General features: G+C 38.4%; 1 long non-coding RNA gene across 1 annotated transcript; it reads right to left on the minus strand.

Annotated features, from left to right (window-relative positions):
• Window positions 1-15009: 15009 nt before the first annotated feature.
• LOC123962294 lies at window positions 15010-15409 on the minus strand. Its single transcript, XR_006822898.1, has 2 exons — window positions 15369-15409; window positions 15010-15124 (listed from the first exon to the last, which is right to left on the minus strand). It is a non-coding gene; the product is annotated as an uncharacterized LOC123962294 (long non-coding RNA).
• Window positions 15410-18197: the final 2788 nt, after the last annotated feature.

Below are 18197 nucleotides of genomic sequence, written 5' to 3' on the forward strand. Positions count from 1 at the left end.
GTATTGATTACATTGCACATAGAATTAAACTAATGCTGTCAATGGAAACTTAAAGGAGCGTATTTTAGAGGTCAGAGGAACACATGTCCATCATGTACCTATCTGAACTAGTGTACCTTAATGTAAAATTATATCTAAAGTGAACAAGCAGCATTTGCTCTAAAAAATACTTAAACTGAACTTTACATTGATAATAATTTGGTTTGAAAGATAAATGTCAATATTAAGTCTTGTCAAGTTTTGCCGTGGCAACAACTGTCCTGTAGATGTGAAAGTGCTGAACTATTAACCCCTTTTGATTTTTTTATTTATCACAATAACCTGGTTTTTAATTAAGGGAAATCCTTTCTGTCGGCTTTGAGCACATGTACGAAACTCAACTAATGCAGTCTAATCCAAATGTCCTGCAGTAAATCCTCCTTCATGATGGTTATAATCTGTTTGTGTTGAAACTGTTTTAGAGACGTGCTGATTCAACTGTATGGTCATTCTGGAGGCTGAAGTTGTGTTTTTGTAGTGAAACATGTAAAGCAAAATAAAAAAAATAGCAAATGAAAAAATGCTCACATTTTTGCTGCAGTTGCTTAAGTGAATATGGTGCAAAACACACACACACACTCATCAAAATGTGAACACAGACAAAATGTGCACATCCGCAAATCAGTATGTGAATTCATGCAATCAGATGTGTACACAATTACAATATTTATAAATAAATATTTTTTTTAAATCTAGGATATTTTTCTAGTTCAAACAAAAGTCACTAACTACAAGTGCTTGAATCTGTAGCTACGAGACTCAAATGCTGTGTTTTCATGCAGATCATCAATACTGCTGGTTCGTTCCTGGCTGTTGTAACGACATTTGTTTTGGTTGTTAGAGTCACACGAGGCCAAGTCTGAACGACCATCGTTGGCATCTTTGCCTGAGCCAAAAGTGAACTTTTCTTAACAAAATTAATGATCTTGGCGACTCCACTATGGTTAATTGGCTGAGTTTCCCTACCAGTCAGTCGGAACTGAAAAAGTCTCTTGGACCTTCACAGACTCCTCTAAAAGATGGCTCAGTTTTGTGTTGACCATTATGGCAGATGTGGGAGAAATGGAACAAGGGAGCAACTCCTCAAAATGACAGTAAACAACAATAGGCAACAGTATTTTGTTGTTTTCCTTTGAAGATATACAATGTAATATCAGCAGTCAAATGTCAAGTAGCCTAGACTATTGTCAGTACTTACAGTTTAAGTTGTGTTTAGCAGACGTGGAGACATCAGAACTTCAACAAGAACCGATCACTGAATGAAACAAACATCTTGTAACAAACAACAAAGTGCCTTTTCTCTCTCAACAGTCATATTCAAGACAATAATCTCACACAGCGCTGTTGACAGCAACAACTATTATATAGTATTATACTATATACTATTATATAACATACTATTTACTTTGGTGACTTTGAACCCAGCTTGACGGAATCTTGCAAAAAGTAAATTTTCTTTAAATCCTTTTCTCGTAGGTGGCTGTAATGGTAAATAGTGTTCACTTCTACAATCATATTCGACCAATCTGGGGACGGAGGCAGACCACAGCTGTTGCACACAGCACGGCGCAGGTGTACAGGAACCAGTCAGTTTGAAAACCCAGTACCCACCGTTGCTCCTTTGTTTTTTTGTTTTGAGCCACAGGAAGGGTAGAAAACAAGTGGTGGCCTAATATTCTTCCACAACACAGTAGGCTACCAGAGTTTATACTTACTGTAAGCTGTAGTGAGATACGAGGGACCCAACCATAACCTGCTCATCAATACCATGTTTAAATGCTGAGCTTCATTCCAAATGAGCCCAGCATGGTGTGCTATTTACATAGGCTAATAAGTGAAATAAGTAAAATTACAGTTATATAGCTATAGTCTATTAACAAATAAATGTAAAAACACATTCAATGTAGTATTTAAATAGGTAAAAGCAAATTTCATCCACCAGATGCGATGCAATGGTGCCATAGCCTTTGTAATGTGCTACAAATCCACTAGAATATAAGCAGAAATTTTGAACTAACTGTAGTTAAATTGCACAATTTTTTTAATTTGCCGATTATATAGACTCTGAACAAATGTCATACAACCTTGTTCATAACATTTGACATAAATGTTTTATGTGAGTTTTACAGGCCCTTGTCTTTTAAGAATAGGCCTTGTGCTGAGTGTTGAACCATTTTATGTGTATGTGGGCATGGCGGTGTGTTTGGTTTGTGAGATTGAGTGTGATGTAGTTTTAGTGTATAAACAAGTTCAAAGCAAACCAACGGAAACAGTGATAGGTGCCATTAACTTGACCAAGTTGTCACTGCACTTTCCTTGAAGCATCTAGTTTCGGAGTCCTTGAACTTTGGCTGAACAATTGCTGCTACTGATGTTCGTGAAAAGTTTTTTTTATAGGCAAATGTATACTTGTGGGATAATCTATGCCATTGCAAAGGTATTAGCAACATTGATGAGGTGGTCCATAATGACGTGTTCCTCCAGGGCAACAGCGACATCCACAATCTCTTTTGCCAGCAACTCTTGCTTGCTTCCAACCTCCTCTGTAACAATGAGAAGGCCAGTGTTCACTCCTTTTGTAGCCTGATGAGCCTTTTTGTTATTGGTAAGGGGGAATATATTGAACATATTTCTAGATATTTTTCAGGCTCCCTTTTGCTCTTTTTTTGTTTATATAATTCAGCATTAAAGATTTCTTAAAAATAGTTCTCGTGAACCCAGTCTCAAATCTGGTCTCGTGGGTTAAGTGTCTCGTCACACCCCTAGTCGTTTTGTTTTACACTGGAACTGTAACAGAGCAGTACTGTCACTGATACTTGGCAGCTGGTTAACTGTAAGTAATCTGAGAATCATAATGTTTTGGTATCTGCCTTACTTTAAACACACTGCAACGCACTGTGGAAACAAAAACATGTTAAAGACCTTCAAGAGATTCTTGATTCTTGTTCTATTGTCTCACACATCAGAATCAACAAATCATCAAAATCTGACTTTTGGTGAACTATCAGATGTGTGGCATCTTTTATCAGGCCCATGTCATGCCCACTGCACTGGAATGTTTACCGATATGGTGTAATGGAGCTATGACAGATATTACTTCAACATTCTTTTGAATACATTACATTTATTCATTTAGCTGACGATTTTATCCAAAGCGACTTACAATTGCTATACACGTCAGAGGTCGCACGCCTCTGGAGCAACGAAGGGTTAAGTGTCTTGCTCAGGGACACTGTGGATGTCTCACAGTGGGAATTGAAACCCAGGTCTCCCACACAAAAGGAAGGCATCTTATCCATTTCGCCATCACCACCCCTGAACACATTACCCCCATACACGGGCCCAACTTCCTTGAATCCTTTCATTTCAATTCAGCAGGCTTAACCAGTGGCACAAGTGGACACACCCCTTCAAACAGCTCAGACTGAAAGACTAGCCTACAGCTTGCAAATTTCTTTATATTTGAAGGAGTAAAAGGAGAGAGGAGTGAAATAGTTTAGTGACCACATGAGTTGTGGAAAACAAATTTAATGTAATTTTTGATACGTGTGTTGAAAGTAAACAATGGAAAATTATTTTGTTAACTTTTGATCAATAAACTGAATTGAAAGATCTCAGCGAGTGCTTTTTCCTTTATTGGTGAGTTTAACCAAGTCAACTTAACTAGCTTACACTAAAGACACAAACAGAGGAATAGAGAGTCTGCACGTCCAGCCGATCAAACCAACTACACCTGAAGCAGCCGCAGCTGCAGCCTGTGAGTAAAATCAGCTGATTGCTGCTGCGCCACAAAAACTTCATTTGATGTGATGGAACGCAGAGATCGATTGGAGACTAGTGATGTGAATAGCAAATAAAAATGTTCAGAGAAGTGTTAAATGATAGCAGAAGATGAAACCAACGGAAAGCCAAGCCTGTGGTGATAAAGTTGCAACAGTGACGAACATGCCTGAGACCGCAGCTGAAGGTGAGAGGTTGTTAAAATCACACATGGACTCATGGCGTATGCACTCCTTTTTTTATATAGTTTATGGTGCAGGCATGCTCTTGGCTTCTTACTTTGTGTTGCTTGTGTGTTTGGCTGCAAGCAAAACCATACAAATCGTAATTTGCGGCAATGTAGATACAAACTATTGAATGAAGTAATGGTTTGACTGGAGACTTTTCGATTCTACTCGATTCCACAAAGGTATCGAGTAGCGATACCCATCTCTGCAAGGCAGCTGAGTCTGATTGGCCGAAAAGGAGTTCTGTGCATCTGCACTCAATTGCTATTCCTCAAAGACCTTCAGGTGTCGCTGACCTTGAAAGTGAATCTTGTGGGTTTTAATTGAATTGAGAGAACCGAATTTGAATTGAAAGAACTGAAAGTGAATGTACTTAAAGAGTTTTATTTTTAGTGAGGCTCAAATACAGTTTCAATTGCAACTGAATTGAGTTTCACAATATTGCAGTCAGTTTCAAGTTTATTGGAATTCAGTTTTAAACTTTCAGGTTTAAATTTCAAATTACGCTATTCAGATTCTTTTTTTTTTAATGCAGTTATAATAGAATAGTTTCCACTGATGCAAATATCAGATACATTTTTTCGGTAACACTGATGAGTAATTTCTCTAAATATGTGAACACACTGCAAATGTTTATTACACATCATATAACTGTCTCTTTGCTCAACAAACTGAGTAAAAAGGTACAGTAGGTCAGGTTCTAGTAGTTCCTGTATAGGACAAACTGTAAATAGCCCTTTTAGTCAGTGAAGGCTCTGTCAGCTTCGTCAGTCCAAGTCACTCTGTCAACTGCACTAAGATTTTTACAATGAAGCCTGGAAGAGAGAGATTTGCCTCTCTTTTTGAATAATTTTGGGATCCACTGTCTACAATATGACGTCATTCCTACAAAGCTCATCACCTTTTTCTATTTTTGTGTCTGGTTGTTGGTTTTGAATCAGATAGGATGCCGTTTGCTAGAGAGATTTGCCCTCTGCTGTGATCACATGTCCCAGATATGTCACTTGTGTTTCAGCAAATAAACATTTAGAAAGACTAGCCTTGTGGCTGTGGGGAAAAAATAGCATCTCAATGGTGTCAAATTTGCATGCTTCTTGATGATCAGATCATTAGATCATCAATGTACATGATTTCCATGCGACACGCTGTGGAAACATAGTCAAAAACAGGTTTATTACCTTCAAGTGCTTCTTGTTTGAGTGTATGTTGCCTCACACATCATCAAAATCAACAAGTCATCAAAAATCTGACTTTGGGTGAACAATCAGATGTGTTGCATCTTTTATCAGACCCATGTCATACTTATGAACTGCCCCTATATCATTTGGCACCTCAAACAGGTCAGTCATGTTCACAGGTGAATGTTTAATGATGGGGTGTGAAGAATGTATACCAGGAACTACTTCAACATTCTTTTAACCTGACTTGTGCATGTGAATGGTGTCTTGTACAAATTATCATCTGTACACTCATTTATTCTCCCCATACACGGGTCTGACTTCTTCAGACCCATCCATTTCAATTTAGCAGGCTTAGCCATTGACACATGTGGACACACCCCTTCAAACAGCTCAGTTTGAAAAGGAGAAAGAGAAACAAAACATCTGCAGTCTCTCTTTTCCAGAAAACATGCTGTAAACACAATATTTCTATTTCCTGACTGTCCACATTCCACAGCAAATACAATGGGTGCCGTTGTCTCAAAGAAATGGGTTTCATAGTTGAACCCATGTAGGTGACATAGAGCTTCCCTCTGCACGTCACTTGTTGTTTGTTGGAGCTTGGCACGCTATTGCTGGAGGGAGGGCGCTTTTTCATAGATGGTTCCTTCAGATACCTTTGGTGTGAGAGAGCCGGGTTCAATCCCCCACTGTGACCCATCCACCATTGTGTCCCTGGGCAAGACACTTAACCCCTAGTTGCTCCTGAGGCGTGTGACCTCTGACATGTAAAGCAATTGTAAGTCGCTTTGGATAATAGCGTCAGCTAAATGAATAAATGTAATGTAATGATTTGTGTTGGTCATCAAAGGAGCAGCGAGCAGCCTACACTCCTGAAGAGTCCTCAGCACTTTGTAGTGACTCTGATTTCAAATTGGTTTCAGCTAGTTGATTTTGGATGAAAAGGATACAAAGTCACTGGATGGCAAGGCACCTTTAACCTGTGAATGCAATGTCACATGCACATGTGGAAAAGCACCAATGGAAGTGCTGTTTCATCAACATTTTGCCTTTACAGTTACAGTGTTGCAGCACCAGCACTCCGTGGGGCAGTGACAGCTAAATTTGTTAATATTAGGACAAAAAGGTTTAATCTGTAACAACAAATTGTATTTTTTAAGCTTTATCAGGTTTGCTGTTGTGAAATCTTAATCTTAAACATTACGAGTTACTAGGTGGCAAAAAGGGAAATCTCAAGTACTCTAATATTATACTTATAACAGTACTTGAGTAAATGTACTTAGCTTAGATAAGTAACATTTGTCATTTTTTGTGAAACAGGTGATAGGTGAGATGTTGGGCGTGTCATTGGACAATTAGGCTTTAGTCGAGGGAGACAGGGAGGGAGGGGGGAAGAAGGATATTTATATCGGTGCAGATCTGATCGTATGGACTTGCAGCGATGGCTTTCTACAAAGTGATCTGTGTGGCAACTCTGCTGACTCTCCTGACACAAGGTAAGAACCCTCCTCACTGTGCACAGAGGATCAAGAATCTTTTAATTAAGTAAGAGAAGTTGTTAAATAAATCAGTATTACATACAAGTGCAAATCATGTGTTCAAATTAAACTTTACAAAATTGTAGCAATAAAATGTACTAAACCAGAGTGCTCAGTGGATCTTGTGGATCATTTCAATACATTTTATGAAAATAATCAAATCTACGAGAGAAGGAGAAATAAAGTAAGAAAGTTCAGGATGAATAAATTCTCTAAAAGTCTTTAAAAGGGGCTATATGTAAGTTTATTAATGAAATGAATCAAATATTCATTGCCTTATTGTTAATGGGCTCAAAACTCACTTTTAAATGAAGCACACGCCTTTTTCTCCGTTGCTTGCATCAGCCACTATTCTGCTTTTTATGTGAGGTCGGATTCGCTTCTGTGCGCGCTCCCAAGTCTCTCTCGAACTGAACAACAGGCAGTCCACTAACACCATAAAACAACCGGCTCACAACAAAACACAGATGATGTCGAGTAAGAACAAAGTGAGCATTAGTAAAGCTGGAGAAACACAGAGATAGTCACGTTAGCTCGCCGACTAACACCGAGCAGTTGCTAATGTTATCCGGTGCGAAGTTATATAACCTTAGCTTTCCATATTACTTCACCAACTAACGCGACCTGTGTTACTATCCTGTGTGCCACTGTTGATTTAGCCTGCAGAGAGGATGTAACGGTAAATAACAAATGTGGAGCGATTTGTTTACATTAGCCTATAGTGATATAGCCAGGAGCAGACAGCTAATGCTACAGTAGCACAGACCTGCCTGTGTTTGCTTCGTAACGTTCACTTTAGGTTTATTGCCCTTTACCATTACTCAGGTACACAGCTTCTCCACCTCTCAGTCCCTGTAACTAACATGACCCACATAACATACAACCCAGAGGAAGAGCCATCCACTATCACTAGTTACAGTTAAGCTACTTACTGCGGTCTAACTGTTATAAAGTGTGACACAATCTTATAATATCCAGTCCAGCTCACTAACCGTTTCGTTATCATCCAATACATGTAGCTGTGCTGACATTGCAGAGCCTCCGGTGACAGATTCACAGATAGTAAAGATAGTTACTGAAAAGCAGCAGGCGAGCTAACGATGTAGCACGCTGGCTAAATGTACGGTGATCATGTAATGAGCATGGATTAGTTCAAACTGCAGCTGATAAAACTATTACTGTAAAAATGCAGTGGGAGTTTACCTGAGTTTACAGCTCTGTCTGTCTATAGCCGCTGTCACTGGAAACCACTTAATGCCCCTTTAAAGTCTAAAAGTCATGTCATCTGTTAAGATGTTTGTGGAAAACTAAATGAAATGGCAAAACTTGCTTAATGTATTTATGACATGTTTAAAAAGACATTAATCCACACATGAGCAGTAATTATACACATCAGATACATGTAATGGAATAGAAATAGTTTTGCGCTGAACTCATGGCTTTGTTTAGACTGATTTAACCTTTTGAAAACAGACACCCGTGGTACCGGGGGCAACCGTGCTCAGGGCGAAATTACTGATTGAAAAAAATTTTTTTGCCGTTTTTTACAAAATCCGCCGATGTTGTTGCTCCGAGTCTAAGAGGGTGCCATCTTGATTATTGCGCAATACCTGCGAGCTGCCTGCCTGCACTCGACATTTCTGTAGAGAGGAAACATGCTGCTTGAGAACACACAGTGTTTTTTGCCATTTTGTGGCCGACCCGTTGGAGATACATCCCCATCACTGTGGGATGTTCCGTTTCTCAATCTACAGGCCTGTACAGCATGGGTGTGCTTTTGGTGATGAATACTCCTGTTTTTATCAATATTTCAATGTTATGTTATTTGGAACTTGGTTGTATGGACAGAAAAAGTATTTTAAAGATATCTACCATCAACATTTTAACAGTAAATATTGCCAAAATATGGAAATTCGCCTGGTACATTTGAAAATGTTGTATGATAATTGTATTTTAACTTATTTTCATCACATTTACAGTTACAATTGCATTCTAGGTGTATTAGAAGATATTCAGTTGCATTAAAAGCTTCCTTATGATCGTTTTGATGGTTTATTGCATTAAAATATAGCTTTTTTTACCAGGCGAGGATGAAAATATCAGATTTTTTCTTTATTGCCTCTCCATTTAATCTGTAATAATAAATAAATATATTAATATACAATGGATTCATATTCCTTAGCTTCTGACTTTTCAAAGGAGACCAGAATTATGCATCTAGGCCAAATGGTTGAGGAGTTATTCCTGATTCATTTTGGGTATGTAATTTTAGGCGTTTTTTTCTGGAAAAAGGTGCCTGTTTTTAACAGGTTTTAAAACTTAGCCTGAATGCATAAAGTGAAATAACATACATTCATTTCCAAGGACTGCTTCACTGTAATTAGCAGATCATTATAAAACTAATTCAGGAAGCAGCTGAGTGATGCAAATGCTATTTTTCCTGTCAGTCACTGTTTGCATTCATTCTTTGAGACATGAATTAGGACATTTCCTTTTTGCATATACCTTTGTGATTAATAAAGTTGTAATTTTTACAGTCTTATAATGTTTCAATGACCCAAGAATCAGCACAACCTCAGCTAATTGTATATGACACTCAAAAAGACAACACAGGCTAATGTACAACAGAGTATAAGGCAGGAAGATTTTGCTGAAATAAGCGGGAAACACCCCTGGCTGAGATGCATTTTTACTTAACCCAAGCCATTCACACAATCTTCTCTCTTTGTTTACTTAGGTGATAAGAGTTATGGTCTGTTAAGCCCAATGTGGTAATCTTATCATAACAGGAAAGTCAAGTTGAGCAAACAGGAAGATAAGGCTCAACCTAGTTTTCCAAAGTACAACCCCAATTCCAACGAAGTCGGGACGTTGTGTAAAATGTAAATAAAACCAGAATACATGCATTTGCAAATCCTTTTCAACCTATATTCAATTTAATACACAACAAAGACAAGATATTTAATGTTGGAAACAGGTGAGTGTCATGATTGGGCATATATTTTAATAGGCTTGGCATAACAAGTTTTTGAGGGTTGATGTCTCCAACATGCAGGAAATTAAGTGTTTAATGTTTAAAATCTTCTGGAGGAGTACCCCCAGACCCCTCTGTCAAATATTTTGTCAACACATTTTGTTCCCCAAATACCCTATAAATTATTGAGCTACACTTTCATTATGAAATATCATAGGCCATAAAAATACATTTATTTAAAAAGACTTAAATTAACATATTTTTCTAATAAGCCACGTTGGGCGCCACATGATTGACAGGATGGCTGCACTTCTCCGCCATCAGCCACTATGGTGCGCTTTTTATGGGCGAAAAAAGGCTCTTTCAAGCAGCAGTGTGCCGAAAGTTGGAAAGCAGTTTTGGTGAACCAACCAATCAGTTGAAATATAGAAGAAACAAATGTGAATTATCTAAAAAACTAACTTAAGCTAAAACAACAAGCTGCTGATCGCTGCATTATAATCTACTGTATTTTATATATTTTGAATTGTCACCTGCCACCTTAATTTTGTTTCCCTTCATATAAATAAAGACATTTCCACCATAAGTTGGTGCAGAAAATGTCTCCAGAATGCAGGAAATTAAGTTGAAGGACCCCCAGACCCCCCCACTGATATATTTCAACATTGAATATTTATTCATAATACTGTTAAAATCTTTTCGTCTTGTTCTCATGCCCCAAGTGACCCCCACAAAACTCAGATTATAACTCGAGGCTGAAAAGGGTCCATTTTATTGTAACACTGTGTTAAAAGAGATGCTAGCAAAGTAAATAAGCCAGTACTCCGTTTGATGCACATCCATCAGCTGGTTGTTTTTACCCCGGCTTCATTCTTATCCAACTTTCTCACCCAAACACAGCTGAAATTGCTCCTTGCCAGAGTTGAAACACAAACCTTAAACCTTTGCAGGAAAATCAAGCTAGCAGACACGTCATCTGCAGCAACTGAACCAAACATGTAAATATTATTCAGCTGGTAATAACAAGTTAAAAAAGAAACATTGACCTAATAAAAACTACAAATCTTACCAGTTGGCAGACTAACTTTTACCTTTGGAGGATAAATCAACTTAAATTATTGAAAGTTTTGGTCACTTGAATTAATGCCATCCAACCATAGTCAACCTGTGCTACTATGTGACTTGACTCATGGTGTGTGTTCACAACACTGCCGCAACTTAACTGAGCAACCACCACATATTGTTTGAATAATTTTCCAGGACTTTTTCTCTCACTATCCAGGTGTTTTCCATGACTGAAAAACTGAGGTTTTCCAGGACACATGGGAACCCTGATGATTTTATTGTATACAGCCTCTACAGTAGGCTAAAGTCCATCTGTGGATGGATGGCCAACTCACACTGTGTGGTACCACAGACTGTAGATACTTCACTCAGTCTAAGAGCGAAAAAGAAAAAGGATGATTGTCAAACATTTTGTCAGAGAGAGTGAGACGCACGCGCCTGATGCGTGGATTCTCATGAGCTGCCAACATAAGGCCTGGATGATATGGCAGGTGGCAGGACTCTGGCTTGACTTTCCCAGATATTTAATAATAATTCAGCTACTTTGTCATTTTCAGACTTTAATTGATGGAATTGTCATAAAAATCCAAGATCCGTGACCCTGTACACAGGACAAGCGGTTGACGATGAGTGAGTGAGTAAACTGGGTCCAGCATTAGACAGACCAACCAGATGGAACCGCATCATCGCAGCACTAATACAAGTTGGCTATAACCACTGTGGGGTTTGTTACACTCAACAATATGTAGCCGAGTGTTTACCTTTCTATCTAACGCCCCTTTGTTTTGAATAAAATAATTCTGTTAAACTTGCTGCTTTTTCTTTTGTTTGTGAACAAGCTACATCAAACAGTACACATACAGATACATTTGTGTCAGACCATGTTTTCTTTATTTCAGCCATTGAACAGCAGCAGAGCAAGCAGCAGTGACTGCCAATGTGACACTCTGCACTTCCTGTTGTATCTACTGAAGTGTATTTACTATTTATGGGTGATGTATGACCTCTAGTGGCACATTTTGGTAATTAAAGCTTTTTATAGTCACAGTGATTTCTAGGGGGATATTAAAAACTGCAAACTTAGGTGTAAGTAGAAAATGATTTGCAGTCTGTTAGCTGAGAGAAGACAGGGTTAAAGGTGTGTCACTTATTAATGTTTGTGTTTGAATGAGTTTAGTTATAAATGTTACAGATGATCACAAATTTCCACCCATGTACATATTTTAAGTCAAAATAGCACGAGACCTAACAATACTATAAATACAATCCTGTCCGTCTGTCATTTGGGTCATTTTAAACATGTTTTGGGTCATAACGGTTTGGCTTATAGTTTCAATATTGTTAGTATTTGCTGTCAACCCCGTATTACTCATTCTGTCTTTAAAATCTCTCTCCTCAGTGTGTGGTCAGCCTGTGCTCAATGACAAGATTGTTGGAGGACAGGTGGCCTCTGCAGGTCTGCAAAAACTGGGTCCCACTTCTGTGGAGGATCCCTCATTAACAATCAACGGGTGCTGACTGCTGCTCACTACTTCTACTGATAAGCATTGAGGGCAAGGTGCGAACTACGGGGGAGCCAGGGTGAGCTTAGCTCCCCTTAACAAGACATCAGCTCCCTAAAAGCATGATTTGTGATATTTTGAGGGGTCTGAAAAATATTGACAGTATGCTTTATTGCCATTAATTCCTATATTTCTTTATCATCATGGATCCAATGCGGAAAATCAGGAGCGTCAGACTTCACCCAGCCAGAGGAAACGATCAGCGACCATCAACAGCGGGCCGGTCACTCCGCAATCTCCTGTATGCTCCACCGCCCCACTCCATCTCCAGTAGGCCTGCGGGTTGTGTTGCTAGTACGACAGACACGCTGTGAACACCTTGTGATCGTTCCCTCTGGCTGGATGAATATTATGCATGATCCATGCACTGCTGCAGCTGGGGCTCTTTTTTAAATTCTTCACTCTCTTAGAAAAAAGAAAGGTCAGGTCGCAAACACAGCCGCAGCTGTAGTGTGAAGTGTAATTGTAGCAAAATGGCAACATATGATAATAATGATTATTAGGCATATTATTATTATTATACACAAGCCTACATGCTTGCAGCTATTAATGATTCAGCAGTAAGAATCCTGGGGTGCATAGTAGGAAGAAAAAAACATATTTCCCATGCCATATTCTGCATAACAGTGAAATTGTATTGAGCAATAAACATATTTAAAGTTCCAAACATGTATCTCACTCAGTTTACCAATTGAAAACATGATTCCACATTCCTCTATTTAAAGGCTGGACTAGCCAAGCTAGCAAAATGTTCCCTCTTATGACAATGGCTACAAAAATATGCAACACAATTAAGACAAAAGTAGAACAAAAAGAACATTTGACTTTGATTGTAACTGGTGTTGTGACGTACCAAAAGCTCATTTATAAGTGAGACTGTGTTGTTTACAATGCATTGTGAGTCTATATGAATGTAGGTATAAAAGTGCGTTCCCACCGAATGCAAATCCAGCGTTTTGGCCAGCTTGATTACATACAGAGTCAATGCATAGACGCAAATTCCTGCGAATTCGCTCCGGGCAGCGCGAATGACCCATTTGTCGCGCAATTTGCTGGTTCGCACGAGACCAAATTTTTCAACTTGGGCGAGAAATTCGCTTGACGCAATGTTGCGAAAGCCCATCAGCGGTGAGATTGTCCAAACGTCACTAGCAGCTTCGGAGCGTTGCTTGGAGAGGACCAGGCGAACGGTGTAATGACAATCCACTGGCCGACGGGGAGCTGCTAAAGAACGGGGAAGTGGACGGGGAGCAGCGCTGTAGCTTTCGGACAAATAAACACCCGTAGTAGTCTGGATTCTGCTCTAACAACTATGCCATTTACCAGTGGGAGGAGGTAAAATGAGGCACCACCCATCGAAGCATCAAATCTTCCACTGTTCAGGGTCAGCACTACATAGCTGCAGAATTATCACGGATACTTGTATTGCAGCTGGTTAACGTTAAGTAAATCTTTGAATTATAAGGTTTTGGTCTTTGCCTGACTTTACAGCCTCTAAGGCTCAAGTTCACCCTGGCTAACACACAACATTAACAGTATAGCAACATTAAAATGCCAAGCTAACATGTTCCAAGCTTGAAGCCTATGGGATTAATATCCTGCCATGATTCAAAACAGGAAATTACGAGTTTAATGCTTAAAATCTTCTGGGGGAGTACCCAGACCTCCAGCACATATATTTCATCATCATAGTTCCATCTAAATAGTGCTATATTTTTGTCTTGTTCTCGTGCATCGTCACATCTTATAACCCAAATGTATCATCACGCCCCTAATCTGAGACCTTATATCCCCACTTTACAACACAAAGTGACGCCCTTGCTTTCTAGTTACAGTGCTAGTAAACAGAGCCAAACAGTTTACAAGAAAGAATGACCTCCTTTAGCATCTATAAATTCATTAAGGTGTTTTTCTCAGTTGTGATGTGCTACCAAAATAATATACTAATGGACTGAATTCAATAAAAAACAAATGATTTGGTCACCCCCTTCAGAAGGCCAGCCACATTTCTTCTTCCTTATTGCATGATTTAAAATAATACATTGAGAAACAAGTCTGTTATCATCCTGCACTGCAACAGCTCTTTAGGCAGGCTGGAGTAAACAAACTTACCTTTCTCAAGTTATACAGTAATGTAATAATGTGAAATATACTGTATGAAGGTGGATCAAACACAGCTAACCTTGAATATAAACGGGGTACAGAGGAGCCTAGTATATATTTTCATTCCTAACACACAATAGATGAAGCTATGCAGACTGTTCTTGCATGTTCTCAACTTGTTATTCTGTAGCTAAACAGTAATATTATGGGTGTGGGCTGTATTAAAAGTATCCACTGTTATCCCATACTCTAATAACACAGTAACAACGAACTATGTGCAGTTCTCCCATGCTTCCTCTGTATTCATGTTACACCCTGGAAAGGGGATATATTAATAAGGACTCTTGGACACGATGCCTTCTTTGAATCAACTTCATTGAGAATGAGGTACAGCAGCCAAGAGCACCTCCTTCAGACATCTGTAGGCACTATTAACTCTTCCACATGACTGCTTTTTTCTTGTTGTTTATCTCCATGACTATTTAATTAACTTTATGATAAAATCTATCTATCACATTTACACATAAACAACAAGACGTGTGGTGGATTAAAAGGTATTTAATCTATTGTCATTAAGTTATTTTTTCTGTTGCTCTCCACCTTCTTTTCGTCCTCCTGTGAGTGATGACCACAGCATGCTGCCTTGTCTTCAGTGCTTTAGGCCATAAAAGTAAAAACAACAACACAAATAGTTGTTACTGGTTAACTAAAGTCAACTTTAAATTGACTCCACTAGCACACATAAAACGTGGTTTAATAGCATAATCACATTTAACAAAAGCATACATTTTGGCTTAATAACTGTCGAGATTTGTCTGGTTGATAGTCTCCATTGATAGTTTACTGTAAGTTAAGCCTGCATTTTACACAGCATGTTATTTATACTATTTCTTACTCACCACTGGTTCAGTTACTGCATCTCCCGACACAACACCACGGGTGACATCGCGCTGATGAACAAACCGCCCGTGACAACGCTGCCACAAATCACGTGAGTCGCAAGCTCGCAACTGTGTATAAACTCAGCTCTGAAAAAATAGTCTGCAATAGGAGTGCAAATGTAATGTAATGTAATAAAGTTTTGCCCTTTTAAACCTCAGAGTTTCAAAACTTTTATTCTCACATTCACATGCCAGTTTTCAGATCACCATTTACAAGGTTTCAAACCTGGAAAACTCAAAAACAACATAATGTTTGCAGAGTTTTTTTTTTTTTAATTTTTTACATTTTGCAAGCTTGCAAATCTTAGTTTTCGATCTTGCAAAACTTTTTTTTGTAAGATTTTGAGTTTTTCAAACACTTAGTTTCAACCTTTCAGAACTTTATTTTCAGTTTTGAATCACGGCAGGATATTAATCCCATAGTGGTCGACTTTAACTCATCCCTGTGCTTCAGTTCTGAAGTGAATCCTGGTCGGTTACATTATTGGTCCTCTTTGCCACATGGTTAGTAACATTACAGAACGTTACAGACAGTTCAGCATATTTTCAGCAAACGCACTGTGCAACCAAATTCAAAAACAGATTTATTAACTTCTTGTGCTTCGTTTGGGTCTGTATTGCATCACACATCATCAAAATCGACAAAACATTAAAAATCTGCCGTAGGGTGAACTATCAGATGTGTGGCATCTTTTATCAGGCGCATGTGCTCCTTTCGAACTACTTATATATAATTTGGTACCTCAAACAGGTCAGTCATATTCACAGGTGAATGCTTGACAATGGGGTGTGAAGAATGGATACCAGAAACTTCTTTTATCTGGACCGGTGCATGTGAATACTATTTTGTATGCATTACCATCTGTAGACTCATCTATTCTCCCCAAATGGTGTCCTCGAATACTTTTATTTAAATTCAGCAAGTTTAACCAGTGGCACGAGTGGACTCACCCTTCAAACAGCTTATATTGATAAACAGAAAGAGAGACAAAACAACCGCAGCCTCCCTTCTCCAGAAAACATGCTGTATAAACAATATTTTTGTGCTGTGTGTTGAAGAAATATTCAAGTTCAGGTGTGAAGAAGTTTCGGAGATTGATGAAGACTTAACATTGGCAACATTGCGTGCCAGCATACAACATGTGACCACATCAAATGCCAACACCAAATCTCAAGTATAACCTTTGGTCCGGTTTATTAGGTTTCTGTCTTCCACTAGTGCCTGTAGGTTTTCCCTCTTAGCTAATCTTTTGATGACCTTAACCTAGAAAAACATATCTGTCTAGAAACACCTATGTGACGTTTAGATTATAAAATGTCAAATTGAAATCTATTACTAGGGTTGCCACCTTAAATACAGAAAAATATGGGACGCCTGATGCAGCGGGGGCAACACCCCTCAGGGGCCTGGCAACCACAGACCCGATGGTGTGCCAGTGGTGGTATAATAACTTAAACCATGTTTTCAGGAAAGTATTAAGATAGATACCAATGGATATTATAATAATCTATCTGCTACTGAAATCAGTGTGAACGGATGAACTCACTCTCTCTCTATCACAACTCAACAGACTATTGGTCATGATTGATATGATAATACTAAGAAATTAAAAGAATATGATTAACTATGAAATGAAAAGAAAGAGATCATGATTTCAATAGTATTGATTAAAATGTGTGTGTGTGTGTGTGTGTGTAAAGAATAAGAGAAGTGAAGGATTATGTTAAGACATGTTGAACTTGTTGTGAAATACTGAGATGGGCGAAACGGTCTCATGACCATGGGCCAACAATATGTGACAGCGAGACCACAAAAAATAGGCTTTTGGAGGAACTTGTGAGATGTGAACTTTGTTTAACTTCTTAAATCAACACGTGCATAACTTAATAACTATAAATAGGCTAAAACAAAGATTTTCTAAGGATTTCCCATGAACATCATGAACATCAGTGGACCAGAAGTAGTAGGCCTTGTGTGCAGTATTGGAGCATGTAACGCCTACTTCCTTTTATAAATGTTTTCTAGTCAGAAGTACAGTACGTGTGCAGCACTGAGTAGCTGTTTGTCTTTCAAACAGCTGCAGTAAAACTCTGAAGACGACTGCTCAAAGTTGAGAATGATGAAAAGCTCTCTCCTCACGAGCTCCGCAGAGCACCTGTTCCTGCTGCCACTGTGTTGGTCATTCTGGAAAATATCCTTTCCACATAACCAGTGGATGCTGTGATGCTTATGATGTGGCTGTTGATGGACAGGATGAGAAATTGCTAATGAACTTGAGTAATTGTAAAGGGTGGTGTGAACAAAGATTTTGGCTAAAATATTTGTCATGGTTTGCAGTAATACTATCCAAACAATGAAACCACACATAAATATCTGCAAACATTTCTAATTTTAATTCAACACAATTTTTACGATTGGTCAGTAAATATATTTAAGAATTTTTTTTATCAGTTTTTATTTAGCCTGTTGTTAATTTTATAGAATTGAAGGATGCAGTTCTATAGATTGGTTAAGCATAACAAATAGTTGTTTATATTCTTCACATAGGCACTATATTTTGATAATTAAATGTGTAATTAATAACTTATATTTCTCTCTTATCTCTTATGAAATTAATGTGTATGTGTCTGACTGTATATCTCAAATTAAAAAACAAATAATACCATAATGTGGACATGTGATTAATTGAAATTGTAACAATATTTCTTAACATTAGCAGCTTATGAAATCCAGAGGAATCAATCAGAAAATTAGTAGGCCTACGTTTTATTAAGTCATTACACTGC

The sequence above is a fragment of the Micropterus dolomieu genome, linkage group LG02 (genome assembly GCF_021292245.1).
Source record: "Micropterus dolomieu isolate WLL.071019.BEF.003 ecotype Adirondacks linkage group LG02, ASM2129224v1, whole genome shotgun sequence".
In the NCBI taxonomy this organism is placed as follows: Eukaryota; Metazoa; Chordata; class Actinopteri; order Centrarchiformes; family Centrarchidae; genus Micropterus; species Micropterus dolomieu.